This window comes from Capra hircus (assembly GCF_001704415.2).
Source record: "Capra hircus breed San Clemente chromosome X unlocalized genomic scaffold, ASM170441v1, whole genome shotgun sequence".
Taxonomy (NCBI): domain Eukaryota; kingdom Metazoa; phylum Chordata; class Mammalia; order Artiodactyla; family Bovidae; genus Capra; species Capra hircus.
The window spans coordinates 32,155,319-32,182,005 of NW_017189517.1; the positions used below are offsets into that span (position 1 = coordinate 32,155,319).

At 41.8% G+C, this 26,687-nt stretch overlaps 1 protein-coding gene across 1 annotated transcript in view; it reads left to right on the forward strand.

The window, feature by feature from the left end:
* Window positions 1–2,641: 2,641 nt before the first annotated feature.
* TRPC5 (transient receptor potential cation channel subfamily C member 5) overlaps window positions 2,642–26,687 on the forward strand; it is a 341,695-nt gene continuing 317,649 nt past the window's right edge. The window contains exon 1 of the mRNA XM_018044118.1: window positions 2,642–3,039. The gene's annotated coding sequence lies outside the window, so the exon portion shown is untranslated. The remainder of the gene's footprint in view (window positions 3,040–26,687) is intronic.

Sequence of the window (26,687 nt, forward strand, 5' to 3'; positions counted from 1 at the left end):
AGGGAACCCTCTTGCACTGTTGGTGGGAATGCAAACTAGTACAACCACTATGGAGAAGAGTGTGGAGATTCCTTAAAAAATTGCAGATAGAACTGCCTTATGACCCAGTAATCCCACTGCTGGGCATACACACCTAGGAAACCAGAATAGAAAGAGACACATGTACCCCAATGTTCATTGCAGCACCGTTTATAATAGCCAGGACATGGAAACAACCTAGATGTCCATCAGCAGATGAATGGATAAGAAAGCTGTGGTACATATACACAATGGAGTATTACTCAGCCATTAAAAAGAATACATTTGAATCAGTTCTAATGAGATGGATGAAACTGGAGCCGATTATACAGAGTGAAGTAAGCCAGAAAGAAAAACACCAATACAGTATACTAACACATATATATGGAATTTAGAAAGATGGTAATGATGACCCTGTATGTGAGACAGCAAAGGAGACACAGATGTGTAGAGCAGACTTTTGGACTCTGAGGGAGAGGGAGAGGGTGGGATGATTTGGGAGAATGGAATTGAAACATGTATACTATCATGTAAGAAACGAATCGCCAGTCTATGTTTGATGCAGGATACAGGATGCTCGGGGCTGGTGCACGGGGATGATTCAGAGGGATGGTGTGGGGTGGGAGGTGGGAGGGGGGTCCATGTTTGGGAACTCATGTACACCCATGGTGGATTCGTGTCAATGTTTGGCAAAACCAATACAGTATTGTAAAGTAAAATAAAGTAAAAATAAAAATTTTTTAAAAATGTAAACTGAATTGGGCTGTTGAGTCTCTTTTCAGGAGCTCTCACGGTCTCTTCTTTCTCCTCTTTTTCTTTATAATGGAGACAGAGAGGCAGGGAGGCATTCTACAATTAGTATTATTAAAGTAATTTGCTGTTTAGTGACAAATGCTTCCTCTAAATGCCACTTCCCTTTAGTCATTGCTGAGTTACTTGAAAGTAGCACAAGAAAATATCAGTGCTTCTCAAGACAGCCAAGCAGCAGTCTGCTCTCCTGAGATTTGGATGCAGAGAGAAATTTGTCATCTGGGCCTGGTCAGGGCAAGAGGCAACACTAACCTTCAAACACTAACTTCCCAGAAGATCACAAGTGCATGAATTGCAAATGCCACTTGGTATAATATATGCCGCTCACTCTGCCAAAGCAGAGATGTAATTACCTGGAAGAGTAAGGCAAATGTTTGTGGAAGCCACATGTCTTCATTGTCTCTTACATCCAGAAGATGAGACAAGAAGCCCTTTATCACATTTCCATTTCTTTTTGCTGACAAAACCGTTCAGTAATGAAAGACACTTAGATAAGTTCATCCAACCTCAGCCTCCAGAGAGTCCTGGAGGTCCCAGGGATGGTAGGGAAAGGGGAGTCAATCACCTCATGGGTCTGAGCCTCATCTGCCCAGGGGAGGATAAGCATTCCCATCTCATAGGGCTAGTACAAGGAGTCAGTGAGAAATGTGCACGAATTCAATCTATAAACTACAAGGCAGAGCTCCATATTGTGATTCATTCTATGCAATTAAAGGCAAAGACTATCTTTTATTCTTGGTCTCCCAGAGAAAGTTAAACATATTGTAGGAACGCATTAATAGGTTTTGCTTTGAAATCACTTCTATTACAATCTGGCTTTAGATATACTGCATGTAAAACAGATCAGTCACTTCTCAGAATTGAATCAGATAGATTCTCAAATATGTCAGCTGCTTGGTTTAGGTGGTGGAGGAAAAACATCAGGAGGGGCTAGAGGCGATACATAACTATAGTCTGTTGGAGTCAGTACCCTCTTCCCCAGTGAGCAGCAGTCAGAAGAAGGCTTCAGTTCGCATTCCGACAGGATTTCAGTCCAGGATCTGCATCCAGGGCAGCTGCAAATGTAATCCTACAAATTAGCAGAGGCCCACAGTCCAAAAAAGAGTAGGCAAAAATGAGGTCCAACTTTGCATCAGCAATCAGAAGTATTATCATGAGTATTTCCAGACAGCAGAAGGGAAGGAAAAAACTAACTTGTGCCATGTCTCAGGAGGTTTACTCTTTACTCTTTACTGTGATCAGTCATTATCTCATTTAACTCTCACAATAGCTTTATGAGATAGGAATTAGTCTTTAGCATGGGGCCTGGTGTTGTTAATGTTATTAATATTGATAAGCTTAAAAGGGCTTCCCTAGTGGCTCAGATGGTAAAGAGTCTGCCTGCAATGCAGAAGACCCAGTTCAATCCCTGGGTCAGGAAGATCCCCTGGAGGAGGGCATGGCAGCCCACTCCAGTATTCTTGCCTGGGAAATCCCATAGATTTCCCACCAGGCTACAGTCCATGGGGTTGCAAAGAGTTGGACACAACTGAGTGACTTACACAAACAAGCTTAACAATAAACTGAAGCACAGTGAGCTTGAGTAACTTCTTTAAGGTCACAGACCTGGTAAAGCTAGAGATTGAACCCAGGTCTTTCTGACCCCAAAGCCTGGGAGTCTTTCTTCTATATACTCCTTTGCAAGAGGAGAAAGATTGTAGCTTTAAAACAGCTAAGGATTTTTCAAGTCCCTAGCAAGGCTGCCTCCATAACTGACCACTTGAGAGCTGCAGGTATCTAACATCTTTGATCTCCCTCTATCTCCTCATTTAGGTTTCAAAATTGCTATGAACTATGGCTCAACTGTACTACAAAAAGGTCAACTACTCACCGTACAGAGACCGCATCCCCCTGCAGATTGTGAGGGCAGAGACAGAGCTCTCTGCTGAGGAGAAGGCCTTCCTCAATGCTGTGGAGAAGGGGGACTATGCCACTGTGAAGCAGGCCCTCCAGGAGGCCGAGATCTACTACAATGTCAACATCAACTGCATGGACCCACTGGGCCGGAGCGCCCTGCTCATTGCCATTGAGAATGAGAACTTGGAGATCATGGAGCTCCTGCTGAACCACAGCGTGTACGTCGGCGATGCACTGCTCTACGCCATCCGCAAGGAAGTGGTGGGTGCTGTGGAGCTTCTGCTCAGCTACAGGCGGCCCAGTGGAGAGAAGCAGGTAAGAATTCCCTACAGCCTGGGAAATAACCAGGGGCAACACAGCATCCCAGGGTCAGAAGCCATGAAACTAAGGAAGGTTAGCAAGGCTGGAGTTGAGAAGCCCTATAACGGCAACCCTTTCCTCTCCAAAATAGTGCCAGTGGTCTCACATGGGATCGTAGAGCTACCCTGCATGGCCCATACTGAGTTTTACTCATTTGTTTTATCCTTATTAGTATTTGCTGACATATATTCAATACTCAGGCTTCCCAGGTGGAATAGTGGTAAAGAATCTGCCTGCCAGTGTAGGAGATGTAAGATACATGGGTTCAATTCCTGGGTAGGAAAGATCCCCTGGAGGAGGAAATGGCAACCCACTCCAGTATTCATGCCTGGGAAATCCCATGGACAGAGGAGCCTGGTGGGCTACAGTCCTTGGGGTCACAAAGAGTAGGACACGACTAAGCAACTGAGCATCCACACAACCTAAAATTGTGCTCTCCGTTTCCAGAATATTCTAACTCTTTCTATGCTCCCTACCTCCTGATATCTTCATTTCCTTCCTCTACTAAAAGGTTACATTTGAGAGAAGGAGAGATGAAACACAGACCTGAGTCTTCCCCTCACCTGCTCGTCCCTGAAGGACAGGAGGCCTTTAAGCTTGAGTGCTGTGGCACAGATGCAGATGGATCCAGGAACTTACACATATCTCTCAGTTTCACTCATGTGACTACATTGTACCCCTAGATGTTTGGAGTTTTGCCTCTGCGATTCTCCTATCTTCCGAGGAAACAAAGTTTAATATTTTGGAGTTACCTTTGAGTCCTTCCTCTCCCTTGTCTTCATGTTCAATCCCCAAGCCCTGTTGAGTTCTTCCTTTCAAATATCTTTTATGTGCTTTTTTGCCTCTCTAACCCATCTCCCACCACTCTGCCTCAGGTTCTCATCATCTCTCTCCTAGATGAGTAATTCCCCAAGTGGGCTTCCTGGACCATCAGCATTAGCATCACCAGGGGAACTTGTTAGAAAAAGCAAATGTGAAAGCCTCCAGATCAGACTGGATCTAGATCAGACTGGATCAGACATTCTGGGGATGGGGCCCAGAAAGCCCTTCAGGTGACGGTGATGCTGCTCATGTTTGAGAATCCCTATACTAGACTACCCAATCCAAAGAAAGGGAACACCAAAGAATGCTCAAATTACCCCACAATTGCACACATCTCACATGCTAGTAAAGTAATGCTCAAAATTCTCCAAGCCAGGCTTCAGCAATATGTGAACTGTGAACTTCCAGATGTTCAAGCTGGTTTTAGAAAAGGCAGAGGAACCAGAGATCAAATTGCTAATATCTGCTGGATCATCGAAAAAGCAAGAGAGTTCTAGAAAAAACATCTATTTCTGCTTTGTTGACTATGCCAAAGCCTTTGACTGTGCGGATCACAAGAAACTGGAAAATTCTGAAAGGGATGGGAATACCAGACCACCTGACCTGCCTCTTGAGAAACCTATATGCAGGTCAGGAAGCAACAGTTAGAACTGGACGTGGAACAACAGACTGGTTCCAAAAAGGAGTACTTCAAGTCTGTATACTGTCACCCTGCTTATTTAACTTATATGCAGAGTACATCATGAGAAATGCTGGGCTGGAAGAAGCAGAAGCTGGAATCAAGATTGCCAGGAGAAATATCAATAACCTCAGATATGCAGATGACACCACCCTTATGGCAGAAAGTGAAGAGGAACTAAAAAGCCTCTTGATGAAAGTAAAAGAGGAGAGTGAAAAATTTGGCTTAAAGCTCAGCATTCAGAAAACGAAGATCATGGCATCTGGTCCCATAACTTCATGGCAAATAGATGGGGAAACAGTGGAAACAGTGTCAGACTTTGTTTTGGGGGGCTCCAAAATCACTGCAGATGGTGACTGCAGCCCTGAAATTAAAAGACGCTTACTCCTTGCAAGGAAAGTTATGACCAACCTAGGCAGCATATTCAAAAGCAGAGACATTACTTTGCCAACAAAGGTCTATCTAGTCAAGGCTATGGTTTTTCCACTGGTCATGTATGGATGTGAGAGTTGGACTGTGAAGAAGGCTGAGTGCTGAAGAATTGATGCTTTTGAACTCTGGTGTTGGAGAAGACTCTTGAGAGTCCCTTGGACTGCAAGGAGATCCAACCAGTCCATTCTAAAGGAGATCATTCCTGGGTGTTCATTGGAAGGAATTATGCTAAAGCTGAAACTCTAGTACTCTGGCCACCTCCTGAGAAGCGTTAACTTATTGGAAAAGACTCTGATTCTGGGAGGGATTGGGGGCATGAGGAAAAGGGGACGACATAGGATGAGATGGCATCACCGACTCGATGGATGTGAGTTTGAGTGAACTCCAGGAGTTGGTGATGGACAGGGAGGCCTGGTGTGCTGCAGTTCATGGGGTCGCAAAGAGTCGGACATGACTGAGCAACTGAACTGAACTGAACTGAACTGATACTAGACTAGCATGAAAGCTTCTATCTGCACTCCTATCTGGACTCTCTCTCAAACTGTCCTCAGCAATGACATGGCTTATTCTTCCCCAAATAACTTAACAATCCTCTCATTCCTTTTCATCCTTTCAGTGACTCCAAAGGCTCTTCACTAGAAGAGAAGCCAACCCATAAAGCCTAGCACTCAGTACCCTTCATTAATGATTTTTCTAGTCTTGTTTCCCTCTAGGCCCTTCTAAACGCCACAAGTCAGGAATGTCTCCACTGTCTCTCTTCTTTCAGAGCATAGTAGGGGTATGTAATGGGCTTCCCAGGTGGCACAGTAGTAAAGAACGCATCTGCCAATGCAGAAGACTGGGGTTCAATCCCTGGGTCGGGAAGATCCCCCTGGAGGAGGAAATGGCAACCCACTCCAGTATTCTTGCCTGAATAATCCCACGGACAGAGGAGCCTGGTGGGCTGCAATCCATGGGGTTGCAAAGAGCTGGACATGATTGAACACATATGTACATAGAGGCATGTAGTAGGAACAAAGAAAATACACAGTCATCAACAGAGAATACACAATACACTAAAAAGTACAAACAGCACAAACCAAAACCCAACTTGCAAAGTGCTTAAAAAATACTGATAATGAAAACACTCAACATCACATCTTATGGGACACGATCAAGGCTGAGTTTAAAGGGAATTCATAGCTTTAATACTCGCCTAGTTAAACAAAAAGGAATGAAAATAAGCTAACTGATAACTCACAGACCAGGAATTGGAATTGACAGAGCAGAAAACAAGATACTNTTAGTTTTCTGGTGAGTCTTTAGGGTTTTCTATGTAGAGGATCATGTCATCTGCAAACAGTGAGAGTTTTACTTCTTTTCCAATTTGGATTCCTTTTATTTCTTTTTCTGCTCTGATTGCTCTGGCCAAAACTTCCAAAACTATGTTGAATAGTAGTGGTGAAAGTGGGCACCCTTGTTTTGTTCCTGACTTTCGGGGAAATGCTTTCAATTTTTCACCATTGAGAATAATGTTTGCTGTGGGTTTGTCATATATAGCTTTTATTATGTTGAGGTATGTTCCTTCTATTCCTGCTTTCTGGAGATTTTTTATCATAAATGGATGTTGAATTTTATCAAAGGCTTTCTCTGCATCTATTGAGATAATCATATGGCTTTTATTTTTCAATTTGTTAATGTGGTGTATTACATTGATTGATTTGCAGATATTGAAGAATCCTTGCATCTCTGGATAAAGCCACTTGGTCATGATGTAGGATCTTTTTAATGTGTTGTTGGATTCTGATTGCTAGAATTTTGTTAAGGATTATTGCATCTATGTTCATCAGTGATTTTGGCCTGTAGTTTTCTTGTTTTGTGGCATCTTTGTCAGGTTTTGGTATTAGGGTGATGATGGCCTCATAGAATGAGTTTGGAAGTTTGCCTCCCTCTGCAATTTTCTGGAAGAGTTTGAGTAGGATAGGTGTTAGCTCTTCTCTAAATTTTTTGGTAGAATTCAGCTGTGAAGCCGTCTGGACCTGGGCTTTTGTTTGCTGGAATATTTCTGATTACAGTTTCAATTTCTGTGCTTGTGATGGGTCTGTTAAGATTTTCTATTTCTTCCTGGTTCAGTTTTGGAAAGTTTATACTTTTATAAGAATGTGTCCATTTCTTCCAAGTTATCCATTTATTGGTATATAATTGCTGATAGTACTCTCTTATGATCCTTTGTATTTCTGTGTTGTCTGTTGTGATCTCTCCAATTTCATTTCTAATTTTATTGATTTGATTTTTCTCCCTTTGTTTCTTTGAGGAGTCTGGCTAATGGTTTGTCAATTTTATATATCCTTTCAAAGAACCAGCTTTTGGCTTTGTTGATTTTTGCTATGGTCTCCTTTATTTCTTTAGCATTTATTTCTTCCCTAACTTTTAAGATTTTTTTTCCTTCTACTAACCCTGGGGTACTTCATTTCTTCCTTTTTTATTTGCTTTAGCTATAGAGTTAGTTTATTTATTTGACTATTTTCTTGTTTCTTGAGGTATGCCTGTATTGCTATGAACTTTTCCCTTAGCACTGCTTTTACAGTGTCCCACACGTTTTGGGTTGTTGTGTTTTCATTTTCATTAGTTTCTATGCATATTTTGATTTCTTTTTTGATTTCTTCTGTGATTTGTTGGTTATTCAGCAGTGTGTTGTTCAGCCTCCATATGTTAGAATTTTTAATAGTTTTTCTCCTGTAATTGAGATCTAATCTTACTGCATTGTGATCAGAAAAGATAATTGGAATGATTTCAATTTTTTTTTTCAATTTACCAAGGCTAGATTTATGGCCCAGGATGTGATCTATCCTGGAGAAGGTTCGGTGTGCACTTGAGAAAAAGGTGAAATTCATTGTTTTGGGGTGAAATGTCCTATAGATATCAATTAGGTCTAACTGGTCTGTTGTATCATTTAAAGTTTGTGTTTCCTTGTTACTTTTCTGTTTAGTTGATCTATCCATAGGTGTGAGTGGGGTATTAAAGTCTCCCACTATTACTGTGTTATTGTTAATTTCCCCTTTCATAATTGTTAGCATTTGTCTTACATATTGCGGTGCTCCTATGTTGGGTGCATATATATTTATAATTGTTATATCTTCTTGGATTGATCCTTTGATCATTATGTAGTGTCCTTCTTTGTCTCTTTTCACAGCCTTTGTTTTAAAGTCTATTTTATCTGATATGAGTATTGCTACCCCTGCTTTTTTGGTCTCTATTTGCATGGAATATCTTTTTTCAGCCCTTCACTTTCAGTCTGTATGTGTCCCCTGTTTTTAGGTGGGTCTCTTGTAGACAACATATATAGGCGTCTTGTTTTTGTTTCCATTCAGCCAGTCTTTATCTTTTGGTTGGGGCATTCAACCCATTTACGTTTAAGGTAATTATTGATAAGTATGATCCCATTGTCATTTACTTTATTGTTTTGTGTTCAAGTTTATACACCCTTTCTGTGTTTCCTGTCTAGAGAAGATCCTTTAGCATTTGTTGGTGGTTTGGTGGTGCTGAATTCTCTCAGCTTTTGCTTGTCTGTAAAGCTTTTGATTTCTCCTTCATATTTGAATGAAATCCTTGCTGGGTACAGTAATCTGGGCTGTAGGTTATTTTCTTTCATCACTTTAAGTATGTCTTGCCATTCCCTCCTGGCCTGAAGAGTTTCTATTGAAAGATCAGCTGTTATCCTTATGGGAATCCCCTTGTGTGTTCTTTGTTGTTTTTCCCTTGCTGCTTTTAATATTTGTTCTTTGTGTTTGATCTCTGTTAACTTGATTAATATATGTCTTGGGGTGTTTTGCCTTGGGTTTATCCGGTTTGGGACTCCCTGGATTTCTTGGACTTGGGTGATTATTTCCTTTCCCATTTTAGGGAAGTTTTCAACTATTATCTCCTCAAGTATTTTCTTATGGTCTTTCTTTTTGACATCTTCTTCTGGGACTCCTATAATTCGAATGTTGGAGCATTTAAAACTGTCCTGGAGGTCTCTGAGATTGTCCTCATTTCTTTTAATTCGTTTTTCTTTTTTCCTCTCTGATTCACTTATTTCTACCATTCTATCTTCTACTTCACTAATACTATCTTCTACCTCTGTTATTCTACTATTTGTTGCCTCCAGGGTGTTTTTAATCTCATTTATTGCATTAATCATTATATATTGACTCTTTTTTATTTCTTCTAGGTCCTTGTTAAACCTTTCTTTCATCTTCTCAATCCTTGTCTCCAGGCTATTTATCTGTGATTCCATTTTGATTTCAAGATTTTGGATCATTTTCATTATCATTATTCAGAATTTTTTATCAGGTTGGTTCCCTATCTCTTCCTCTTTTGTTTGGTTTGGTGGGCATTTATCCTGTTCCTTTACCTGCTGGATATTCCTCTATCTCTTCTTCTTTATATTGCTGTGTTTGGTGTGGGCTTTCTGTATTCTGGCAGTTTGTGGAGTTCTCTTTATTGTGGAGTTTCCTTGCTGTGGGTGGGGTTGTACAGGTGACTTGTCAAGCTTTCTTGATTACGGAAGCTTGTGTCGGTGTTCTGGTGGGTGGAGCTGGATTTCTTCTCTCTGGAGTGCAATGAAGTGTCCAGTAATGAGTTATGAGATGTCAGTGACTTTGGAGTAACTTTGGGCAGCCTGTATATTGGAGCTCAGGGCTGTGTTCCTGTGTTGCTGGAGAATTTGCATGGTATGTCTGGCTCTGGAACTTGTTGGCCCTTAGGTGGTGCTTGGTTTGAGTTTAGGTATGGAGGCATTTGATAAGCTCCTGTCAATTAATGTTCCCTGGAGTCAGGAGTTCTCTGGTGTTCTAAGGATTTGGACTTAACCCTCCTGCTTCTGGTTTACAGTCTTATTTTTACAGTAGTCTCAAGACTTCCCCTTCTATACAGAACCGTTGATAAAACATCTAGGTTAAAGATGAAAAGTTTCTCCACAGTGAGGGACACCCATAGAGGTTCACAGAGTTACATGGAGAAGAGAAGAGGGAGGAGGGAGTTAGAGGTGATCCGAATGAGATGAGGTGGAATCAAAAGAAGAGAGAGCAAGCTAGCCAGTAATCACTTCCTTATGTGCACTCCACAACTAGACCACTCAGAGATGTTCACGGAGTTATACAGAGAAGAGATGAAGGAGGAAGGAGGTGAGGTGGCCAGGAGGATAAAAGGGGGGAATCAAAAGGTGAGAGACAGATCCAGCCAGTAATCAGTTCCCTAAGTGTTCTCCACTGTCTGGAACACACAGAGATTCACAGAGTTGGGTAGAGAAGAGAGGGGGTAGAGAAGAGACAGAGGCCACCTGGTGAAGAAAAAGGAGAGTCCAAAGGGGGAGAGAGCAGTCAAGCCATTAATCTCACTCCCAAGTAAAAATGGGTACTGAAGATTGGGTTCTTAAAGATACAACATTCAACATTCAGAAAAGAAAGATCATGGCATCTGGTCCCATCACTTCATGGGAAATAGATGGGGAAACTGTGGAAACAGTGTCAGACTTTAATTTTTTGGGCTCCAAAATCACTGCAGATGGTGACTGCAGCCATGAAATTAAAAGACGCTTACTCCTTGGAAGAAAAGTTATGACTAACCTAGATAGCATGTTCAAAAGCAGAGACATTACTTTGCCGACTAAGGTCCGTCTAGTCAAGGCTATGGTTTTTCCAGTGGTCATGTATGGATCTGAGAGTTGGACTGTGAAGAAGGCTGAGCGCTGAAAAATTGATTCCTTTGAACTGTGGTGTTGGAGAAGACTCTTGAGAGTCCCTTGGACTGCAAGGAGATCCAACAAGTCCATTCTGAAGGAGATCAACCCTGGGACTTCTTTGGAAGGAATGATGCTAAAGCTGAAGCTCCAGTACTTTGGTCACCTCATGCGAAGAGCTGACTCATTGGAAAGGACTTTGATGCTGGGAGGGATTGGGGGCAGGAGGAGAAGGGGACGACAGAGGATGAGATGGCTGGATGGCATCACTGACTCAATGGACGCAAGTCTAAGTGAACTCCGGGAGTTGGTGATGGACAGGGAGGCCTGGGGTGCTGCGATTCACGGGGTTGCAAAGAGTCGGACACGACTGAGTGACTGAACTGAACTGAAAGGTACAAAATTGATAACAAATACCAAAAAGCAAATATTAAAAATCTAGAGTGATTTTGGAATTTAAAAAATACAATATTAAAGAAAAGAAGAAAAAAAAAGAAAGAAAAAAAAACAAAGTCACAAAAATCATAAAAATATATATATATATATATGAAGTTTGCTTTAAAAAATAGGGTCTTTTTTTGCAAAGTAATAGTAGGTTATAAAAGTGAAAATTAAAGGAGTAATAGAGGACTTAAAAATTTAAAAAAAAAGAATGATCGTAAAAATAGTAAAAATATATCTAGGACTTTCTCTGGTGTTGTTGGTGGACACTTTTTTTATGCTCACTTGTTCAGTCATGCTGTGGGGAGGGAGGGACGCTGCAAACAAATAATACTAGCCTGTGCTCGCAGTGTCTCAGCCACACTGGGCCTGCCCCACTTACAGTGTGTGTGCCCTCCCTGCCCACACTACTCAGGCTCTAGGTTGCTCTGCAGGGAACCTTCCAAGGCCTGCCCTGGGCTGCATGCACCTCTCAGGTCTAAGCCACTCAGGTTCAGGCACTCGGGTAGTCCTCAGAGGCGCAGACTCGGTTGGGCCTGCGTTTTGTGCCCTTCCCAGGTCCGAGCAGCTCAGGTGATGAGGTGTTTGGCAAGTGCAGTCGCTGTGACTTATCGCCTCCCCCATCCCTGCCGCTCGGTTTTCTGTGTGTACAACCAGCACACCTTCTCAGGCGGATGTTGACCGTCCAGAACCCCAAGAAGTATTAGTTAGCAAAGAAGCCTGCTTGCAGTTTGGTAGATAATGTCTCTCTGGGGCTGTGATTGCCCCCTTCAGGCTTTGGCTGCCTGTCACCAGAGGGGGATGGCCTGCAGCAGGCTACTTCTGTTCAGTCCTTTGTTCTGTGCGGGGTCCTGGCAGTGTCTTAGGGCTTTTTGCGTGGTAGCTATCCCACAGTCTGGTTTGCTAGCCCAAGTTAGTTCGCTCAGATGGCCCTTGGGGCATTCAGGCCAGATCCTTACTCTAAGCAATGCAGCCCGTGCCTCCCTGCCCAGCCCCCACTTGCTAGTGGCAGGTGCAGGCGTCTGTGCTGCTTCTCCGCTGGGGAAGATACCACTGGGCTCATACTCTGTGGGTTTTATTTATTTATTTATTTTTCCTCCCTGTTATGTTGCCCTCTGTGCTTCCAAGGCTCGCCACAGACTCGGCAGTGAGAGTGTTTCCTGGTGTTTGGAAACTTCTCTCTTTTTAAGACTCCCTTCCCAGGACAGAGCTCTGTCCCTCCCTCTTTTGTCTCTTACTTTGTCTTTTATATTTTTTCCTACCTCCTTTCAAAGACAATGGGCTCCTTTTCTGGGTGCCTGATGTCCTCTGCCGGCATTCAGAAGTTGTTTTGTGGAATTTACTCAGCGTTTAAATGTTCTCTTGATGAACTTGTTGGGGAGAAAGTGGTCTCCCCGTCCTAGTCTTCCGCCATCTTCCTCCTTTCTCCCAAAGACTGTATTTGGAAAAAACTTCCTTGCAATTGATGATGTTCACATGCTAGATACAGGTTCAATCACCAAAAGATCTAAGCTATTTTTCCTGTCAATTGAAAGTTATGTATTTTTTTAAAATATGCCCCATTTATTATAATGACCCAGGAACTTATTCCTGGCCATTAAATACTGAAAAATTAACTGCTCATTATGAAGTGTGCTATCAAGGTGCCTGTTTTTCTGCTAAAGAAGAAAGACTTCCTAGTGAGATGTCTGTGCTAGTTGATCTTAAGCTTCTTGGCACTGTCTGGTCTCAAAAGTTTCTTTTTCTCAAAGGCTTCCCAACTCTAGTCAAGCCCTTTTGCAGAGCAAGAGGCTCCTTGTTGCATGGGTGTCTCTTAGAGAAGCCACTCAGAAATTCCAAGTAGAGAGTTCAAGAAGAAAGAACTTAAATACAAAGTCCCCCCAAGGTGCCTCTAGCAGTGTCAACCAATAAAACATATTTCCTGCCATGATTGGTCATGGTAGATGTCTCATATTTGCCCAAAACATCCATGACACATAGAGTTTGCATTCTGATGATAACCATGGGAACTGTGTTACTTCCATGAGGTGCATGTGCCTTGACTCCTTTTTAGTGGGATTGAAAATAACAGAATAATAGCACCATACCATGGAAAGGGCATCTCCACGATGACTTGCCCAGTTTCCTGCCAACCGTAGCCATTCAGTACAGCCACCCCCAGATGAAGACCCTTCATTCCTATGGGGTGACTCTTCTAGTACTGGCTCTGGGACTAATCCTGTTCCTAGTCACAGGGACTCTTAGAACTGGAGGCCAGCAGCTCAGCACTTCAGTATCCAGTCAGCCAAGCTGCTGGTCCCCTCTGAGTCTTGCATTTGGTAGTTATGCCTAAACCCCTGCCTCGTTGCCATGTATCCAAGCCTCTGTTTTACATTCTAGTGTAATGGTTCTAAATTTTGCACCCCAGGGGAATCATTTGGCAATGTCTAGAGATGTTTTTGGCTGTCACACTTCTGGAGGGGGTGCTACCTGTATTAAGCAGGTAGAGATCAGAAATAATGTTAAACATCCTACAGTGAACAGGATAGTCCCCCACAACAACAACAAAAAAATCATCTGGGCCAAAATATCAAGAGTGCCAAGGTTGAGATACCCTAGACTAATTCCAGTATCTGAGCCCCTGTCTTATATCCTGCCCAGCATCCCTATTCAGTTTGCTAGACCTCTACCAACCACCTGCTTCCTAGACTTCTGTACATCCACCTTCTCCAGATACTATGTTCTACCCACATATTAAGAAACTTATCTCTTATCCACTAGCACCATGTCTGAGCTGATTCTGATGACAGAAAGCCATAATTCCACTTGACCACTTGAGTTCATACCACATGCTTGTTAATAAATCCAAGATATTGATCCAAAGTGCTTGGATAAAAGTCCTGGCTCCTCCATTTGGTAGTGGCATAACCTTAGACAAGTTACTTTACCTTTCTGAGCCTCAGTTTTCTTATCTATAAAATACAAATAGTGGAATTTCCTACTCCATACATGAGATTCTTGTTGTTATTCAGTCACTAGACTCTTTGCAACCCCATGGACTGCAGCATGCCAGGCCTCCCTGTCCCTCACCATCTCCCAAAGTTTGCCCAAGTTCATGTTCATTGCATTGGTGATGCCATCCAGTCATCTGATCCTCTGTTGCCCACTTCTCCTTCTGCCCTCAACCTTTTCCAGCATCAGGGACTTTTCTAATCAGTCATCTGTGTGCATCAGATGATCAACTTGATGTTTCTCCTACCTATGTTGAACAACTTGATGACCATATTGGAACTTCAGCTTCAGTGCCAATCATTCCAGTGAATATTCAGGGTCGATCTCCCTTAAGATTGACTGGTTTGATCTCCTTGCTATCCAAGGGACTTTGAGGAGTCTTTTCGAGCACCACAGTTCAGAGGCATCAATTCTTTAGCATTCTGCCTTCTTTACAGTCCAGCTCTCACAACCGTACTTGACCACTAGGAAGACCACAGCATTGACTATATGGGCCTTTGTTGGTAATGTCTCTGCTTTTCAATGCACTGTCTAGGTTTATCATCATTTTCCTGTCAAGAAGCAATCATCTTCTGATTTTATAGCTGCAGTCACCATCTGCAGTGAATTTGGAGCCCACAAGAGGAAATGTCACTACTTCCACTTTTTCCTCTTCTATTTGCCATGCAATAATGGGGCCAGATGCCATGATCTTAGTTTTTTTTTTTTTTAATATTTATTCTTAAGGCAGTTGTTTCACTCTCCTCCTTCACCCTCATCAAGAGGCTCTTTAGTTCCTCTTTACTTTCTGCCATTACAGTGGTATCATCCATACATCTGATGTTGTTGATGTTTCTCCTGCATATCTCAATTCACTTCAATTCAGTGCAATTGCTCAGTCGTGTCTGACTCTTTGTGACCCCATGGACTGCAGCATACCAGGATTCCTTGTTCATCACCAACTCCTGGAGCCTACTCAAACTCGTGTCCATCGAGTAGGTGATGCCATCCAACTATCTCATCCTCTGTCGTCCCCTTCTCCTCCTCCCTTCAATCTTTCCAAGTATCAGGGTCTTTTCAAATGAGTTGGTTCTTCACATCAGGTGGCCAAAGTATTGGAGTTTCAGCTTCAGCATCAGTCCTTCCAATGAATATTCAGGACTGATCTCCTTTAGGACTGACTGGTTTGATCTCCTTGCAGTCCAAGGACTCTTCTCCAACACCACAGTTCAAAAGCATCAATTCTTTGGTGCTCAGCTTTCTTTACAGTCCAATTCTCACATCCATACATGACTGCGGGAGAAACCATAGCTTTGACTGCACATAACTTTGTTGGCAAAGTAACGTCTCTGCTTTTTAATATGCTGTCTAGGTTTGTCACAGCTTTTCTTCCAAGGAGCAAGCATCTTTTAACTTCATGGCTGCAGTCACCATCTGCAGTGATCTTGGAGCCCCCCCCAAAATAGTCTCTCCCTGTTTCCATTGTTTCTCCATCTATTTACCATGAAGTGACGAGACTGGATGCCATGATCTTAGTTTTTTGAATGTTGAATTTTAATCCAACTTTTTCTCTCTCCTTTTTCACTTTAATCAAGATGCTCTTCAGTTCCCCTTCACTTTCTACCATAAGGGTGGTGTCATCTGCATATCTGAGGTTATTGATATTTCTCCCAGCCATCTTGATTCGAGCTTGTACTTCATCCAGCACAGCATTTCGCATGATGTACTCTGCATGTAAGTTAAATAAGCAGGGTGATAATGTATAGGCAGATGTACTCCTTTCCCAGTTTGGAACAAGTCTGTTGTTCCATGCCCAGTTCAAAATGTTGCTTCTTGACCTGCATAAAGATTTCTCAGGAGGCAGGTCAGCTGGTCTGGTATTCCCATCTCTTTCAGAATTTTCCAGTTTGTTGTGATCTACACAGTCAAAGTCTTTGGCATAATCAATAAAGCAGAAGTAGATGTTTTTCTGGAATTCTCTTGATTTTTCTATGATCCAACAGATGTTGGCAATTTGATCTCTGGTTCCTTGGCCTTTTCTAAATCCAGCTTGAACATCTTGGTTCATGTACTGTTGAAGCCTCAGTTGGAGAATTTTGAGCATTACTTTGCTAGCATATGAAATGAGTCCAATTGTGCAGTAGTTTAAACATTCTTTGGCATTGCTCTTCTTTGGGGTTCGAATGAAAACTGACTTTTTCCAGTCCTGTGGCCATTGCTAAGTTTTCCAGATTTGCTGGCATATTGTGTACAGTACTTTTTAGGATTTGAAATAGCTCAGCTGGAATCCCATCATCTCCATTAGCTTTGTTCATAGTGATACTTCCTAAGGCCCACTTGACTTTGCATTCCAGGATGTCTGGCTCTTGGTGAGTGATCACATCATCATGATTATCTGGGTCATGAAGATCTTTTTTGTATAGTTCTGAGTATTCTTGCCACTGCTTCTTAATCTCTTCAGCTTCTGTTAGGTCCATAACATTTCTGTCCTTTATTGAGCCCATCTTTGCATGAAATGTTCCCTTGGTATCTCTAATTTTCTTGAAGTGATCTCTAGTCTTTCTCATTCTGTTCTTTTCCACTATTTCTTTGCATTGATCACTGGGGAAGGCTTTCTTATCTCTCCTTGCTATTCTTTGGAACACTGCATTCAAATGGGTATATCTTTCCTTTTCTCCTTAACCTTTAGCTTCTCTTTTTTTCTGAGCTATTTGTAAGGCCTCCTCAGACAACCATTTTGCCTTTTTGAATTTCTTTTTCTTGGGTTGTTGTCTTCATCACTGCCTCCTGTACAATGTCATGAACCTCCATCCATAGTTTTTCAGGCACAGTATCAGATCTAATCCCTTGAATCTGTCACTTCTACTGTATAATTTTAAGGGATTTGATTTAGGCCATACCTGAATGGTCTAGTGGTTTTCCCTACTTTCTTTCCCTACTTTCTTCAATTCAAGTCTGAATTTGGCAATAAGGAGTTCATGATTTGAGCCACAGTCTGCTCTGGGTCTTGTTTTTGCTGACTGTATAGAGCTTCTCCATCTTTGGCTGCAAGGAATATAATCAATTTGATTTCAGTGTTGACCATCTGTGATGTCCATGTGTAGAGTCTTCTCTTATGTTGTTGGAAGAGGGTGTTTGCTATGACCAGTGCATTCTCTTGGCAAAACTCTGTTAGCCTTTCGTCCTGCTTCATTTTGTACTCCAAGGCCAAATTTACCTGTTACTCCAGGTGTTTCTTGACTTCCTACTTTTGCATTCCAGTCCCCTATGATAAAAAAGACATCTTTTTTGGTGTTAGTTCTAGAAGGGCTTGTAGGTTTTCATAGAACCATTCAACTTTAGCTTCTTCAGCATTAGTGGTTGGAGCATAGACTTGGATTACTGTGATATTGATTGATTTTCCTTGGAAACGAACAGAGATCATTCTGTCATTTTTGAGATTGCACTCAAATACTGCATTTTGGACTCCTTTGTTGACTATGAGGGATACTCCATTTCTTCTAAGGGATTCTTGCCCACGGTAATAGATATATTGGTCATCTGAGTTAAATTCACCCATTCCAGTCCATTTTAGTTCACTGATTCCTAAAATGTTGAATTTCACTCTTGCCATCTCCTGTTTGACCACTTCTAATTTACCTTGATTCGTGGACCTAACATTCCAGGTTCCTACGCAATATTGTACTTTACAGCATTGGACTTTACTTCCATTGCCAGTCACATCCACAAATGGGCATTGTTTTCTCTTTGCTCCATCTCTTCATTCTTTCTGGAGTTATTTCTCCACTCTTCTCCAGTAGCATATTGGGCACCTGCTGACCTGAGGAGTTCATCTTTCAGTGTCCTATCTTTTCACCTTTTCATACTGTTCATGGGGTTTTCAAGGCAAGAATACTGAAGTGGTTTGCCATTCCCTTCTCCAGTGGACCACGTTTTGTCAGAAGTCTCCACCATGAGCCAACCGTTGTGGGTGGCCCTACATGGCATGGCTCATAGTTTCACTGAGTTAGACAAGGCTGTGGTCCATGTGGTCAGTTTTATTAGTTTTCTGATTGTGGTTTTCATTCTGTCCACTCTGTGATGGATAAGGATAAGAGGCTTATGGAAGCTTCCTGATAGGAAAGACTGACTTTGGGGGAACCTGGTCTTGTTCTGATGGGCAGGGCCATGCTCAGTAAATCTTTAATCCAATTTTTTGTTGATGAGTGGGGCTGTGTTCCCTTCCTGTTGTTTGACCTGAGACCAAACTATGGTGGAAGTAATGAAGATAATGGCGACCTCCTTCAAAAGGTCCCATGCATGCACTGTTGCACTTAGTGCCCCCGACCCTGCAGCAGGCCACAGCCGACCCATGCCTCCTCCAGAGACTCCTAGACACTCACAGGCAAGTCTGGGTCAGTCTCTTGTGGGATCACTGCTCCTTTCTCCTGGGTCTTGGTGTGCGCAAGATTTTGCTTGTGCCCTCCAAGAGTCTGTTTCCCCAGTCCTGTGTAAGTTCTGTAATCAACTCCCACTGGCCTCCAAAGTCAAATTCTCTGGGGGTTCTCAGTCCCTTTTCCAGATCCCCAGGTTGGGAGATCTGTTGTGGCTCCTAGAACTTTCTTAACAGTGTGAGAATTTATTTGGTATAATTGTTCTGCAGTTTGTGGGTTGTCTGCTTGGCGGCTCTATGGTGGGATTGATGGTGACCTCTTCCAAGAGCCCTTATGCCACACCTAAGTCTGCAGCACCCAGAGCCCCTGCCCCTTCGGTAGGCCACTGCTGACTCATACCTCTGCAGGAAACACTCAAACACTCAAAGGTAGGTCTGGCTTAGTCTTTGTGGGGTCTCTGGGTCCTGGTGCGCACAAGGTTTTGTTTGATTCCTCCAAGCATCTCTGGCGAGTATGGGGTTTGATTCTAATTGCAATTTCGCCCTTCCTACTGTCTTGCTGGGGCTTCTCCTTTGCCCTTGGACGTGGGTTATCTTTTTTTGCTGAGATCCAACATTCTCTTGTCAGAGGCAAGTTGTAATTTTGGAGTTCTCACAGGAGAAGAGGAGCACACATCCTTCTACTCTGCCATCTTGAGACATATCTTGATTCTGGCTTGTAACTCATCCAGCCCAGCATTTCTCATGTACTCAGCATATAGGTTAAGCAAACAGGGTGACAGCAGACACCCTGTTGTACTCCTTTCTCCATCTTGAACCAATGAATTATTCCATACAGGGTTCTAACTCTTGCCAAAACCAAATTGATTACATTCTTTGTAGCCAAAGATGGAGAAGCTGTATACGGTCAGCAAAAACAATATCTGCAGCTGCTTGTGGCTCAGATCATCAGCTTCTCATAGCAAAAATCAGGCTTAAAGTAAATAAAACTAAGAAAAACACTAGGCCAGACAGGTATGACAAATCAAATCCTGTATGAATTTGCAACAGAGGTAACAAATAGATTCAAGGGACTAAATCTAGATAACAGTGTGCTTGAAGAACTATGGACAGAGGTCTGTAATACTGTACAGGAGGCAGTAAATAAAACCACCCCAAAGAAAAAGAAAAGCAAGAAGTCAAAGTGGTTATCTGAGGAGGCAGAAGAACGAAGAGAATTGAAAAGCAAGGGAGAGAGGGAAAAATACATCCAATTAAATGCAGAGTTTCAGAGAATATCTGGAAGAGACAAGAAGGCCTTCTTCAATGAACACTGTTTAATAATAGAAGAAAACAACAAAGGGGGGAAGACTAGAGATCTCTTTGGGAAAATTGGAAACATCAAGGGAGAATTCTGCCCAAAGATGGGTACAATAAAGTATAAAAATGGTAGAAACCTAGCAGATGCTTAAGAGATTAAGAAGAGATGGAAAGAAAACAAGAGACAATACATGTCAAATGCTTAGCAAAGTTCCTAGCATGTTTTAAAGTATTTGGCAAATGTTAACTATTGCCCACTGCTAAAGGATCTCTAGAGACTTCAGTGGGGCTCTCTTGTACAGTGATTATCAACCTCTTAGAGCAGCACTATCCAACAGGACTTTCTGCCATGATGGAAATGTTTTATATCTATACCATCCAATAAGGTAGCCATCATATGGCTAGGGAGTCATTGAAATGTAGACAGACAGAGTGACTAAGGAACTGAATTTTAAAATATCATTTAACTTTAATCATAAAATTAATTTTAAAAATAAAGTAAATGTTTAAAACAAATAGCCAAATGGGGACTTCCCTGGTGATCCAGTGGCTAAGATTCTATGCTTCCAATGCAGGGGCCTGGGTTTGATCCCTGGTCAAGGAACTAGATCCCACATGCCACAATTAAGAGTTCACATGCAGCAATGAAAAGATCTTGCATGCTGCAACCAAGACTCAGCACAGCCAAATGAATAAATGAATAGTTTTAATAAATAAATACAAATGAAATAATCAAATGTGGTTATTAGTTCTCATAATACAGAATTCTAGACTTGCTCAAAATTAATACTTCACCAAAAATTCAATATCAATACGTTCTCCTGGGGAAAGGAAGGGCATTCCTACTCCTTCCCTTCCTGAGGTTGAGAATCATTGTCCTAGTGGGTCAGTGTACTGATGGGATTGTGTCACAATCCTCAGGTAGAAGACAAGCCTAAGACAGGCACAACTAACTCTAGCTACTTCTGTCTCTCCTTGCTCCAGTCTACCCACTGCCAAACAAGCCTCATATCCCCAGGGGACATTTGGCAATGTCTGGAGATATTTTTGGTTGTGAAAACTGTGGAAAGGGAGAGCTGATAGGTGCTGCTAAAAATGCTACAGTGCACAGGTTAGCACCCCACAATAAAGAATTATCTGGCCCCAAAAGTTGAGAAACTCTGCCTTGGAGGGATTCTTAAACAATCTTCGGCAAGGAAGCATCTGTCCTGCTCTTTGTTGTTCAGTCACTCAGTCATGTCTGACTCTTTGTGACTCCATGGACTACAGCATGCCAGGCTTCCCTGTCCTTCACTATCTCCCAGAGTTTGCTCAAACTCATGTTCATTGAGTTGGTGATGCCATCCAACCACCTCATCCTCTGCCACCCCCTTACAAACCTCCAAATGCAGAGGGTCTCTAACCATCCTGAAGAATTCAGTACAATGTTTACACTACCCCCAGTTTACTCCATTTAAATCACCTGGAAGGAAACAGTTCCTTTTCAAATTGGGAATCGAATTTTTTAAGACAACAACTTTTCAATCTGGAAAAAAATGCAAAGAAGATAAATCTCTAAGATGATGCAGGCTCCATAGAAGGAGAACTAGCTCTAGTTCACCAATTGCTAGGATATCTGAAAGAAGAGTCTTTGAAACTGCCCAAGTTTTAGGATGAATGATAGGTTATGATTTCCACAGAGTGTAATAAAGTAGCTGACCACATTACCCCAAAAGGTAGTACAGTGTAAAAACTAAAGGCATTCTCAAAAGGAATTAAATTTAGGTGTATATACAGCTTCCAAAACCATAAGGACTATTTAGAAGAGCCAGAAATATTAGGACCATGCTTTTTTGAAATTGATAGCATAGAAGGAACTTATGTTCTCCCCCAACCACACTTCCTGAGCCTCAGAGACAGAAATATGGGTTATGAGGCCCATAGACCTGAGCCAGTCACTGGGCTAGAGCTTATATTTTATATTTCAGGGCTCCTAAAATTTCTCTGTGCTGCAATTTAGGTACATTTTCTCACGTGTTGTCTTCGGGAGGAAAGCTGAAAATCCAATCTGGTCATTCCAGAAAGCCAAACTGGAAAATTCAGATCATAAACCAATTTTCCTTCTCCTAACTCTGAGCTTGGGAAAACTTTAAAGATCCTACATAATAATCCCCTACTTTTCACTGCCCTTTGTCTGACTATTCACCAAGTGCCGCTATGTAGCAGCAATCAGCAGGACCAGACATGCAAAACTCAGCCCTGCAGATAGATGACTGAAGGCAGGAGGAGAAAGGGTCGACAGAGGATGAGATGGTTGGATGGCATCACCAACTCAATAGACATGAGTTTGAGCAAGTTCCAGGAGTTGGTGATGGACAGGGAGGCCTAGTGTGCTGCAGTCCATGGGGTCACAAAGAGTCGGACACAACTGAGTGACTGAACTGAACTGAACTGATAGATGATTTACCACTATCTGGAGATTTGGAAAATGGAAGATAGTTGATGACATTATACTGTTTCCTTTGCTGAAAAGATCAAGGATACTCATGTAAAGAAAAATTAACTTCCTCTCTCCTCAGGGACTATGCTCACAGTTTAAATAGCTGTTGAGTAGTAGTCTACTGCTGGAGGCTGGTGCCAGCCACTTGGCTTGCTGAGGGTATGGATAACTGAGAGAAGCAGGAAGGTGGGGCTCAATAACTGCTTTATGAATATGACACAATCTCCTCCCTCAAGCCTCATCCTGCAGTCATATAACCCTTCAGTCTGATACTTGCATAAGAGCTGAGAAACTTTAAAACAAAACAACATTTGGCATGTGTATGGAGCATGAAATGAAAATCATGATCGGCAAAGGGAATACTTGACATTGTTTAATTCTGCTTCTAGATTTCTGGTCTGGTTTTCTTTATACCTTTTTAAAAGGTCTCTCACCTACTACTAGCTGACTTTAGGTCATTTTCTTTATTCAGGCTTATCTCACTCAGCTTTTGAGAATAATGGTGAGAATTACCCTTTTCTAACTTTCCTTTAATACTCTGAGAACCAACTGAGCTTAATTTTTATCACTCAAGTTCTTCTAGACCTAAACCGAGACTCATGGTAATACCTATCAATTTTCAATTTACGGCAATGAACATAGTTTTCAATTGAAAAATATGAACTTTCAATGGACTATGGCTATGAACTACTTAAAACAGAGGTTCTCACCTCCTCTTTTTAAATGAAATATCCTCTTTTTGTTCCTTCTGATTTTGTGTTGCTGGAAAATGTGCTCCTAGCAAGATTGTTACCCACTAGAAAAAGTATACAATAATAAGACTTCATTTTTATTGAATTCCACAATAGATTTGATGTCAGTCTGGTCACCCTAGCCCTCACATGGTCCTGTTCCCTGGTTGGATCGCCAAGGTTTCTACATGTGGGTTCTTAGCCCTTTCCATAAATCTTTATTGAACTCCCCCTAGTCATGTGATGAACAATGACATGGAAAACTGCAAACCAGCTTGGCAGCATCCTCTTTCCAGTAAAGCCATCTATAAGAGAAATTTAATTTAAAAATTACATGATGACCTATTAAAAAAAAAAAAAGAATCAAGAACAATAGCTTTCTTAAAATGTTTTATATTTCAAGTTCCACCAGGGGGCTACCTGCAAAGCTAACTACACTCAAACTGGCACATTGGGGCTCCATTCCTCTGTGTAGCCCTACAGACACAAGGGCCAGAAGTTTAATTCTGACATTTTTCTACCTCCATAATAACCCATATCCTCATGTGAGGATTCACTTTGCTGTAGAGCAGAAACTAACACAACATTGTAAAGCAACTAAACCCCAATTAAAAAAATAATATTCCATATCCTCTGGTTTATTTGATTTTCAAACCATTACATCATTTTCACAATTTCTTACCTATCTTAACTGTATAAATGCTGAAGCTGAAGCTCCAATACTTTGGCCACCTGATGCAAAGAGCCAACTTATTGGAAAAGATCCTGATGCTGGGAAGGGTTGAGGGCAGGAGGAGAAGAGGGTGACAGAGGACAAGATGGTTAGATAACATCACTGACTCAATGGACATTAGTTTGAACAAACTCCAGGAGATAGTGAAGGACAGGGAACTCGGCGTGCTGTAGTTCATGGGGTCAAAAGAGTAGGGCACAACTTAGCGACTGAACAACAACAAACCTTGAGCAGTACTTGATGATGTTTACCTGGGTTTAAGGTAGAACACTGGGCTTCCCAGGTGGTGCTAGTGGTAAAGAACCTGCCTGCCAATGCAGGAAACATACGAGACTCGAGTCCAATCCCTGGGTCAGGAAGATCCCCTGGAGGAGGGCATGGAAACTCACAATATTCTTGCCTGGAGAATCCCATGGACAGAGGGGCCTGGTGGGCTACAGTCCACAGGGTCACAAAGAGTTGGACACAACTGAAGTGAACTAGCACATACACAAGGTAGAACATTAGTTGACAAGTTTAATTAATATCCAATGAAACCTGCAATTTTATGTGTCTGAATATGCAATGTTGGGACTATAGATTTGTTTATTAATGTAATAAATTGTTGGTGTTTTGCTGGTTGGAGGTCAAGTAGTATAATAGTTAACAATATAGGCTTTGGAGCCAAACTGCCTGTGTTCAAGTTCTGGTCACCCTTCTTCCTAGATATGTGACCTTGGACAAGGTACTTAGCTTCTCCAAGGCTGAGTTTCCTCAGGTGTAAAATGAAGATAATTATTACTCTTATAGCATAGAGCCATGCGTGCATGTTGTTACTCAGTCCAGTCCGACTCTGTGCAACCCTATGGACTGCAACCAACCAGGCTCTTCTATACATAGGATTTTCCAGGCAAGAATACTGGAGAAGGTTGCCATGCCCTCCTCAATGGAATCTTCCTGACCTAGGAATGGAACCTGCCTCATGTCTCCTGCATTGGCAGGTGGGTTCTTTACCACTAGTGCCACCTGGGAACCCCACAGCATGGAGCCATGGTGAGGACTAAATGAGATACTCCAGCATGGTGCCTAGCATATGGAAAGTGCTGAGACCAATAGCCATTAGAATTTATCTAAATTTAGCCATTTAGAATAATCAGGCTAATGCTGGCCATTGTTATATACATTATTTAATTTTGTATATAAATATTGACTTTTTAAAAAACATCAGGTGCATTCTGTGACATTGTACCCAAATAAGTTTTGTCCATTTTAGCTTTCCAATCTATATACACTTTGGCTTAGAAATCAGCTGAGATGATCCAGCAAATTCCAATTATAATGGTTCTGTTTTTACCACAGTCTGGGAAACAAATTGTTTCCCATCTGATGCCAATGGCTGCTCCAAAGTAGCCCATGCATCACCACTACTTAGCTAACTGACCTTGTAGGTACAGCAGAGTGGGCAGCTGGTAATGTGACGTGATTAGATGCTAGTGTTCTTCATTTCTGAGTAATACAGGGAAATGAAATTCAACAGTCCATTGGACTGAAAAAGACTGAACATTGATTTTTAACTGGCATGTTAGGGTGAGGAGAAGGAGACCTAGAAGGTGGAAGAGAGGTATTGCAGTTTCACTAAATTCTGGAACAAGATGGGAGATTCATTTCCAACATGATGCTATCAGGCCAGCAGTATGAGGAAGTGCCAATTTGAGATGTTCAGCCTATGACCAGACAGCATTGTGGGTATGAATGAGGTGGCTCCTGATAAGGGTCTGTCCATTAATTACAAATGGGGCGTTTAATTTCAGAAGCCTATGATAAACTCCAGCAAGGTCTCCTGCTTAAAGCTTTTAACAATAGGAATCAGAAATTCCAATTAGCAGATTGTGTCCAGTGATGAGGTTATTAGAAATTGGGTCCCTTGAGAACAATAACCTTGCAAAAGTCCTAGCCAGTCTTGGGAGTGGGTAAAGTAGAGCATCAGCTGTTCCTCTGTTGTGTCCTCTGGCAATGGAATTTAGCTGGAAATATAAAGAAGCTGGCTTTTTCTCAGTCTGCAGTGTACTGCAAGTGTTTTGTGTGATGAGCTCTGAGCCGAGTGACTCTGTCTCATGCTCATTAATCCAGAAGGGTCCTAGACTGTAACACTAGCTTCTCAACCTGACGACCTAGGGCAAATCCAGGAGCAAACTCATTAGGGCCTGAAGGTAAAGCCCCAGGGAGATGCAGACAATGTAACTGCTTTAGTGGCCATGCCCTAAGCCCACATCATTACAAATTTAAAAGATTCAATCCAGTCAGTTCATGTACCAGGTTTCATTAGAAATACAGTTGTAGATAATATGAACCAAATCTAATTTATTGGTGTGTAAATTTCCTTCTTCTTTCTCCACCCACCCCTGCCCTTCTTCACCTTGTTAAAAAAAAAAAAAAACATGATTTTTAATGGGAAGCTCAAGATCATTCAGTATAATTTTGGAGTTCAAAGTGAAGGCAAAACTTGATAAGAATAAAATTCAATTTTCCACCTAACCTCAATCTGAACACAAAATGGCTGTTAAAGGATAATTTAAAAATAAAGTTAAATCATGATCCTCATACAAATTTAAAGGTAACACAAGTGAACACATGTCTAAGATTTTATTTAACTCATTAATTAATGAGGAAACCAGGAAGTCAGAAGTCTGCAAACTATGCCCTGCAAGATAAATCCAGCCTGTCAGCTGTTTTTGTGAGTTAATTTTATGGAGTACAGCCATACCCATTAATTTGCATATTGCCTTTGGTTGCTCTCTTACTACATGGCAGAGTTGTAAGGTCCACAGACTCTAACATATTTACTATCTGGTTTTTTACTGGAAAAGTTTGCTAACCCCGGACATAAGCCATTGGGGATGCTGAAAGAAATTTATAAACAGATGCAAAGAAATTTGAAAATAGATGTACAGGTCAATTGCATTTT